The sequence below is a fragment of the Capsicum annuum genome, chromosome 11, assembly GCF_002878395.1.
Source record: "Capsicum annuum cultivar UCD-10X-F1 chromosome 11, UCD10Xv1.1, whole genome shotgun sequence".
Lineage (NCBI taxonomy): Eukaryota > Viridiplantae > Streptophyta > Magnoliopsida > Solanales > Solanaceae > Capsicum > Capsicum annuum.
In genome coordinates, this window is record NC_061121.1 from 42,668,449 (window position 1) to 42,678,129 (window position 9,681).

The 9,681-nt window shown below is 35.0% G+C and overlaps 1 pseudogene; it reads right to left on the minus strand.

Moving 5' to 3' along the window:
* Window positions 1-3,643: 3,643 nt before the first annotated feature.
* On the minus strand, window positions 3,644-6,433 carry LOC107846550 (annotated as a pseudogene).
* Window positions 6,434-9,681: the final 3,248 nt, after the last annotated feature.

The following is a 9,681-nucleotide window of genomic DNA, read 5'->3' on the forward strand; positions in this document are numbered from 1 at the left end:
AGCTTCCACCCAAATGTTTTGTGATAAACCTGAACTTATTAGTAACGCATTTATTATTTTCTTCAAGGTTTGGTTTTTCCTTTCTACAATTCCATTAGATTGAGGTGAACACGGGGCCATAGTTTGATGGACAATTCCATTCTCTACACTTATTTGCGCAAAGAGAGATTCATATTCTCCACCCCTACCACTTCTTATCATTTTGATCTTTTTCTCTAACTGATTTTCAACTTCTATTTTATATTGCCTAAACGCATCTATTGCTTCATCCTTACTATTTAGCAAATAGACATAGCAGTATCTAGTGCAATGTCAATAAAAGTTATAAAATACTTTTTTCCACCACAAGATGGTGTTGACTTCATTTCACAAATGTCAGTGTGGATTAAGTCTAAGGGATTGAAATTCTTTTCAATGGACATATATGGATGCTTAGCATACTTTAATTCCACACACGTTTATATTTTGATTTATTGCGCTCAAAGTTTGGCAAAACTTCTAAGTTAATCAGTTTTCATAATGTCTTATAATTGACATGTCTTAATCGTTCATCCCACAAATCATAAGACTCAAGCAAGTAAGAAGAAACTGAACTTTTATTGATTTCAACATCTATTTTGAATAGGCCCTCTATGAGGTAGCCTTTTCCTACATACACCTCTCCTTTATTAAGTATAATTTTTTTCAGAAACAAATACACATTTGAATCTATTTTTGTTAAGAAGTGATACTAATCACGTTCTTTCGTAACTCCGGTACATATAGGACATTGTTCAAAGTCAACACTTTGCCTGATATCATTTTCAGGAAGACTTTTCCAGTTCCTTCAACTTTTTCAGTTGCGGAGTTGGCCATATATATCTTGTTTTCGCCTTGAGTCGGAGCAAAAGCAGCAAACAACTCCTTATTTGCACAAACATAGTGGGTGGCACTAGAATCCATCCACCATTCTCAAGGATTTTCCACCAAGTTTCATTCAAACAACATGCACACAGATCGTCCCTTTCTTTCTTGGATTCAGCCATATTTGCTTGGTCCTTGTTTTTGCCTTTCTTTGGGGCATGAAAATCTGTTGACTTGTGGCCAATCTTGCCACAGTTAAAGCATTTTTTCATGAATTTCTTCTTAGGTTGATTGCTTTCATGTCTAGCTTTCTTTCGCTTTTTGAAGTTGTTGTGGTCGTCTTTTACAATATTTGCTCCACTTATTGCAGAATTTCCTTTCGACCTTCTTTTTAAAGCTTTGTTGTCTTCTTCAATGTACACTCTTGCTATAAGATCTTCGACTGTCATCTCCTTTCACTTATGTTTCAAGTAGTTCTTGATGTCATTCCACATAGGTGGTAACTTCTCTATTATTACCGCAACTTGAAATGCCTCATTCATAAACATACCTACAATTAAGTTCATGTGAACATTAAGAACATTTTTAATATGTTCAACAAAGGTATTCATCAAACTCATACCTTCTGCGAGAAGATCGTGGATGATAACTTGTAGTTTTTGGACTTGAGATACAACAGACTTGCTGTCAATCATTTTAAACTCAAAGAATCTTGCAACGAAGAAATTTTTGGTTCCAGCATCCTCAGTATTGTATTTTCTTTCTAGCTCCCCCCATAACTCTTTTGTCGTCTTCATTCCATTATAAACATTGTATAGTTCATCTTGGAGGCTATTTAGAATGTAATTCCTGCATAGGAAATCGAAGTGTTTCCACACCTCCATAACGACAAATTTTTCCTGGTCCAAAGTTCCCTCAGGCACCTTTGGAGCTTCTTTAGATGTGAATCTTTGAAGACATAAAGTTGTAAGGAAGAATAACATCTTCTATTATCACCTTTTGAAATCAACACCCGTGAATTTTTTGAATTTTTCTGTTGGTGCCATTGCCTGCGAAGCACTCGTACGACTCATTGTGGCAATATTAGTTGCTGCCACAGTCGTTCCAGTATCATTCACTTGACTGTCAGTAGTCATCTTGTTGTCACAACAAGACAGTAAATTTTAGAATATCAAAATACTACTTATAAATTTGCAGCAACTTTAAATACCTCTTGTTTCTAGTTTAACGATGAAGTTTTTATGACTTTCAATCGTCAACCGAATGACCTCTAACTTGTGATGAATTTTTTTTCTTCAAATTAGATTTTTGGGTACACAAAAATCTGTATTTTGGCAAAACAACCTCAACACAAGTTCAAGAATAAATCAAGAACACTTATGAAGTTTCCAACACCTTTAACACAAGATCAAAAATGACTTTTCAAAGAAGTGTGTTTTCAGTATTTTAAAGAAAATTAGATGAAGTAGAAAAAGCCAAGTCATCCGAATTTACGGAGTGTTCTTAAGGAAATAATTCCCCTCAAGTACCTGAGGTTGTAGAATTTTCCTCCCAGGATAAAATGGCTTAACAATCCGACTGTAGTGGTACCTCAAACGATTGAATTTTCTTCGAACTCACTCAACAGTTAGATGATCACACGGAGTATTTTAAAAGACAAGAAATATTTTCAAGTGCAGAAAAATTCATACTAAACTTGTGGGAAAATACAGGTTTATATAGCCATTAAGTGCCCCTTCCGAAAAGTGGCAATAGTTCACCGGAAAGGTGTATCCTTTCTGAATAGTCATGTTTATCCATTCGAAAGAGTAACAACAGTCATACCTTTTCCTAAAATAGTGTGTATTTTACTCGAAGAGTTGTCCCTTCCAAGCAACTTTTCATTTTTCATTCACACCAATTGAACCGAACAAAGTTATCTTCAAATATTTTGTATGATCATGAAATTTGATCTTCAAATATTTTTTAACCAGCTTTTGGGAGAAATTACAGTCCACTCACAAAATTTTAATATCTCTTCTTAGTAAAGTTTATGTCTGAAAATAACCTAAAGTTTTAAAAATCATAACTTCAAAAACTTAGATTATCAAATTTCAATTTTTTACAAAAATTTATGACTAAACGAGAGGTAAGTAGTATGTTTACATCAATTTATCCATAACTTTCAAATTACGTTACATTCCAGTTAAATAAAGATCACGACTCTAGTGATCTTTTTTCTTTTGATAATTCATGTCTCAACTTTTTCTTTTCCTCTCCTATTGTAATTATGCTCGTGTGGACCCAAAACTTAGAATTAATATAGAAGGTGTGTGTACATATATTTCTTTCTTGGATGTGACATTTCTATGGTAATCAGTCACTAATGTTGAATTGTTATATTTACATGGATAAGTCAACTAAGGCTCATTTGGTATGATTGAATCACTCTTTTAGACTAGTCGATTGACATAACTATCAAACAATGCAAACTAGTTAATTAGATATGCGAGGTTGAAAAAATATTAGTATCTACACCTTCACATTTCAGTTCGTCGAAGTTACCACCTATTGATTAAAATTTCTCTCCTATGGTTGTATAGGTCTCTAAACAAGAGACAAGTATATGAAAGCTATCACAAAAACTCTATAGGCATGGAACCCAAATTTTCCAAACCTTAATATCAAAATCCAAGCTACCACTATACACCTCATAAGAATCTCCAAAACCAAAATTATCTTTACTACTCTTATTACTACGACTCTTACTACTACTGATGTTACTATCAAAACTAGCAGTCAAACATTTGACTAGACCTTTTTACCCTTCCAAAAATACCAAACATGAATAACTTTTTCCAATTCTCTTTTTCCATATTCTCACTGTTTTTTCAGTTGATCCACTACACACCAAATCCGCCACCACAGCTAAACACAAAATGGCCCTTATATGCCCTCTTAAAGCTCCACTTACAACCATTTTACCACTATCCTTTTCCCATACAATTATGGATCTATCACAAGTACCTAAATATAAAATTGATCCATCTGTGCTAAGTGCTAAAGCATTTACAGCTGATTTGTATTTTTCTAGTGTTGCCACAAATGTGTGCATGTAGTTTTCCCCTTGTTCTGATCTCTTCCATATTTTGATCCTCATGTTTGCCGAACCTATGTATACATACCTACACCAAAATAAAATTAAAAAAAAGAAATAGTAATGACTCATTCGAACGTATTATGATTTATTTGTTGACTTGACCAAATAGGAAAAACAACGATATCAACATAGCCAAGATCCTTTCACAAGGAGGGCAGGGTGAAGTTTAACCTAACCCGGTCCTACCTTGTTAGGTAGAGAGACTTCTTTGTTCCTAAAAGAACCTCATCTCAAAGAGAGCAAAAACATACTGCTAACATTTATGAAGTCATATGCAATAGCAAGATAGTAAGAGAACAGAGGCATATAAGACAACAAACAGTAACAGAAAATTAAGAGTGAGAAGTAGGAACTAGTAAAATAATATACCGAAAATAATAATAGTACTACTAACCATAGAGTTCATATACATAATATTTACTACTTGCTTTCTACCCAAATACTTGACTTCCACATTAGATTCAAAATGATCCATCAAATAATCGAATCAAAAATAGATTAAAACAACTGTTATCTAGTTCATTTTTTATCCAATCCATTTTGATTCATGCAAACTTTGAGTTAATAGAATCATGACCGATCATTGATTTAACCTATTTTGATTCCAAGGTCGAGGCGACCCGTCCATTAGAAATAACACCTACTAGCTACTTTTCGATTCAGTCTTCTAAAAAATAGTAATTATCATGAAATTTCATGATAAAGTTCTCGAGTTCGCTAGTAGAATTTGAAAAACTCCATGATAGGAACTATTTTTCAATTACATAAGTGGATTCTATAAACATACTCATTTTTCAATAAAGCTATTATGTTAATGGCATCGTCATGAGCATTCCAAACTTATTTTAGACATTTGAAATTCGAAGTTCTCCATACTTTGAAAGTTCTATCCCACGAAGCAGAGTAAAGCAAAAAATTATCTGATGATAAAGCTAAAGCTGAAATTGTATCAACATGATGAACCCATGTACACTTCTTATGTCTATGAATTTTAATGTAGTTTTTCACACTGAATAATCTCATAAACCAATCATTGAATGTTGGTAAAGTGGCAATGCACTTGTAATAATTTTCATTGTCATTGTTGTCAATTTTTCATACGTGAATTTTGTGATCTTGGTGTGCACTGAAGAGTTTATCCCCGATAATAACTATTGATTTGATAGAGCTTTTATTATGTATTTGTGAAACTACCTTCGAATAATGATCTTCTCTATTCCATCGGAGAATTTCTCCGTTGAAAGTTCTAGAGTATATGTGTTTTCTGGAAAGTGCTATGCAAAAAATGGAGGATGACAGGTGGAGTGATGCACATAAGGTGTTGGATAAAATTTGTGTGTGATTTGAAGGCGGAGTTAAAGAAGGAGCTGATGGTAAACTTGGGTGCGAGTAAAGCAAAGAGGATTTCGATAATGATGATGATGATGTAGATGAGTCAACATGTATTGGTTCAGATTGATCAGAATCTGTTGATTGAATTTTTCCCATTTTTTGCACAGAGAGAAAAAGGGAAGCTGTTAGATATAAATATAATTAGAGAGGTGAATGAATGGAACTTTGTTTTTGTTAGCTGTTAATAAAGAATCAAAGATATGGTGGGGAAGTGTATTTTAGTAGAATAGTAGGTCTCATTAGCAAACAAATATTTAAAAGATGCTTTATTGATTGGTGACATTTTTTTCTTCTTAGTCATTTTTAAAAAATGATATTTTTATATTGAGTAATAATTTAATTTTTAAACTTTTTTTATTCTTAATTAGATATTCTTTTCGTTCAAAACAAAATAAATTTCTTCTAAAGTGTGACATACCCTTTTAAAAAGTTAGTTAATTAAGTTAATCAAGAAGTAATTTGTTAGTAATATCATTTTGTTCTTTTTGGAGTTCGAACTTTCTTTAAAATTTTAAATACGTAGTTGAAAAAGTAATTAAAGTGAAGAGTAATTTGAAAAAATTAATTAATGTTTCTTCAAGCTTAGAAAATTTTTTTTTTGGTAAACTGGGTAATATATTAAAACGATACGAATATAAGCATTCCCACGTTTTGTTAGCCTGGATCAAGCACAAAATAGATTCTAGACCCATTAGTTTAGGCAGCCATACACTGATTAACATATCTTTTATACATAGTTCCTACCATGTCTAACCAGACTATTTTTTGGACAAACACCGGAGGAACTACAAAAAGCTTCCTGCCTTCAAAAGATTCATCTGTTGCTCCTTCTTTGGATAGAGCATACGCCACTTGTTTTTGTTCCCTAAAACAGTGCTGAAATGTTGGAGCTCTCAACCTTCTTAATCTTGACCTGCAGTCATCAATAATAGCATCATAGTGAAGGTTACCATTTATAAGCATATGGAGTACTTCCAGTGAATCAATATTTATTTCAACAGGTAAAATATTATTAGATTCAATAACTTCAAGCGCATCTCTTAAGGCTAACAATTCCATCATATTGTTAGTAGCATTGTGAAAACTATTAAAGAATCCAAGAATCCACTCCCCGTTGGAATTCCAAACAATTCCTCCCGTACCTCCCCTACCGGTGTTTAGTCTACATGCCCCATTCGTGTTTAGTTTAAAGAAACCATTCACTGGTGGTGTCCATTGGCCATCAATGGTAGTTCTTCTCAAACCCCCAGCACTTTTGTTAATGAGAAGAGCATATTCTGTTGCTTCAGAGTATGCTTCGAAAAAAGATGGTTTGGAGGAGCGTTTGTTAAAGACATTATTATTTCTTATTTTCCAAATACACCAAAGGCAATATGGGAGTAATTGCTCCCAAGGGATGGTACTGTCAAAGTTTTTACCCCTAACAACCGAGAAAATTTTGTGCCAATTTAAAGGGTGAAAATCCAGGGAGGACAACCTGGGATTTTGGGACTTTCTAGCAATTTGTACCCAGAAATCAGTAACCAGGGGACACTCATAGAAGATGTAGTTTAGATTCTCAACTCTGAAATTGCAGCATTGACAGGTAGTACTGACAGGTATGCCTCTGGTATGAAGGAAGAGGTTTGAGGGAAGGCTGTCGTGGCTGAGAAGCCACAAGAAAAACGTAATTTTATTTAGAAGATTGAATTTCCAGATTTTGTTCTCGCTCCAATTAGAGTTATTTTCCAAGGGATTTCTTATGGAATTGATAAGATTGTAAGTTGTGTGGCTGGAAAAAAGCCCCAAAGTAGTGAGTCTCCAAATACTAAAGTCCCTAATAGCTCTTAAATTTAGATGGCAGGTCAACTCAATATTGTTCTTCAAACTAAGGGGAATGTCAATAGAAAGTCTTGAAAAATCCCAGGAACCATTGACCCATATATCAGCAACTATGATTTTGAGATCCCGAATGGTAAGGGAGCCATGGATAAGCTGTCTTAGAGAAGGGTAGTTTGGAACCCATTTATCAAACCAAAAGCTAATATCATGTGAAGGACCCAATGAGAAGCTTTCCTACAGAAGGACCAACCTTTGCAAATATTCTTCCAGATTCTAGAGGAATTTGGCTTTGGTTGAAAGCGATTTTTACTATACTTTTCATGGATAATTTTAACCCAAAGTTTGTCACTGAAAGAATTGAAACGCCAGGCTAAACCGCAAAGCATAGTATTATTTTTAATACTAGCTTTGTTAGCACCTAACTCCTCAGAAGTCTTATGGTAAGTGACAGTCCTCCAATTAACTAGGTGCATTTTTTTCCTCTCAAAACTAGAACCCCAGATGAAGTTTATTTGGGTTCTATCTATAAGCTTCAAGATATTAGTAGGGATGGAAATATACTGCATGACATGGTTGGGGATATTACTCAAGAAATCTTTAGCGAGGGTAGTTCTTCCAGCCATATTGCGGAATTTCGTCTATCACCCCGCCATTTTTTAGGAGATATTATACAATATATACTGGAAGTCTCTATTGACAGGTTTTTTTTTTATGAAAAATAGGAAATCCAAGATATTTCCCAAAGGTGTCAGATGCTTGAAAGGCCAGCATATTGGCAAGAGATTGTCTGTCTTCAGGGGAGCAGGTCCTCGAGAACACTACTTTGGATTTTGTGGTATATACTCTTTGCCCAGAGTGATGGATAAAGCTATTAAGAGTATTGGTGATGGTAACACAGTTCTGAATGTTAGCTCTAGCAAACAAGGTGATGTTATAAGCAAAGAACAAGTGAGATATTTTGGTGCCACCATTTGTGATGGATATGGGAGTCCAGTTTAGAACATCAACCTCATGGTTGATCCTTCTAGATAGGAGTTCCATACACATAATGAAGATATAGGAAGACATAGGGTCCCCTTATCTTATACCACGGGAAGGTTAAAAGAAGGGGGTGCTGTAGCCATTTACCATAACAAATATGGAGGTTGGGGAGATGCAAGACATGATGAGCTTGAAAAGTTTGGAGGGGAAGTTGAAGAAGTGGAGCACTTGTCTGATAAAGGACCATTCTATTCTATCAAAGGCTTTCTCCAGGTCTATTTTGAGAATTATGTTGGCCTTTTTTCCCTTTATTTTGGATAAATGAGTGATAAATTCCTGGATCACAATGGCGTTATCACTGACTCTTCTCTTGGGGAGGAAGCTGGCTTGATTATGACTAATGATTCTCTCCAGAAGAGGCTTGATTCGATGAGCAATAATTTTGGTGATGATTTTATATTGAGTATTGCATAGGCCAATTGGTCGAAAGTTCTTTAGTGTTACCACATTCCTGTACTTGGGGATAAGGCAAAGGTATGTTTTATTCACCTTAGTCTCCATTGTACTGGGTACAAAGGTATCTTTGCAGAACTTAAGAACAGACTAAACAACAATGTCCCAATACTTCTGGAACCAGAATGGGTGAATCCCATCGGGCCCAAGGGCCTTATTGGGTTTAAAAGAAAAAACAATTATTTTTATCTCTTCATCCAAGAGAATAGCCTCCAGAAGGAGGTGATCATATTGATTAATAGAACTATAAGAAGAGGGGTTGGCTTGAGGGTTTAAGGGGGAGGTAAAATGGTTAGAGGTATACAAGGAGTTATAATAAGTCCATATGTCATCTTTAACATCTTTATGATTATTAATCCAATTCCCTGACTCAAATTTGAGGGAGTTGATCATATTCCTTCTCCTTCTATTGATGGTAGAGGCATGAAAGAACTTTATGTTAGCATCTCCCTCCGACAACCATCCTATCCTAGACTTAAGTCATCAAAACTCATGTTCGTATCTGAGAATCTCGTTAAGACTTTGGATAAGAGAGAGTTCCAAAAAGTAAACAAATGAGCTAATAGGATAGTTGGGAGAGCATTGGATACCAGCTAAACGAGTAAGAATTCTTTTCTTCTTCAGAAAGATATTACCAAAGGTTTCCCTGTTCTAAATTTTAATCCTAGTCTGGAAGTGGGAGAGAGCTAGGATGAGACTAGGTTGGCCATCGATGGATTTCCTGACCATGTTGAGAAAAGTAGGATGGAAACACCACATAGATTTTAACCTGAAGGGCTTGTTGGCTTAAGGGGGGCTCTTAAAGGCTGCAGGATGATGGGGCAGTGGTCAGAGTGAGTCCTAGGGAGATGAGTAATCATAGAATCTGGGAAAGAATCGATCCAGGATTCATTAGCTAAATATCTGTCCAGACTCTCAAGGATAAGGGCTCGCCTATTCCTGTATCTTTTATTAGTCCAGGTATACTTACTTCCTTTAAAGCCTAGGTCGAT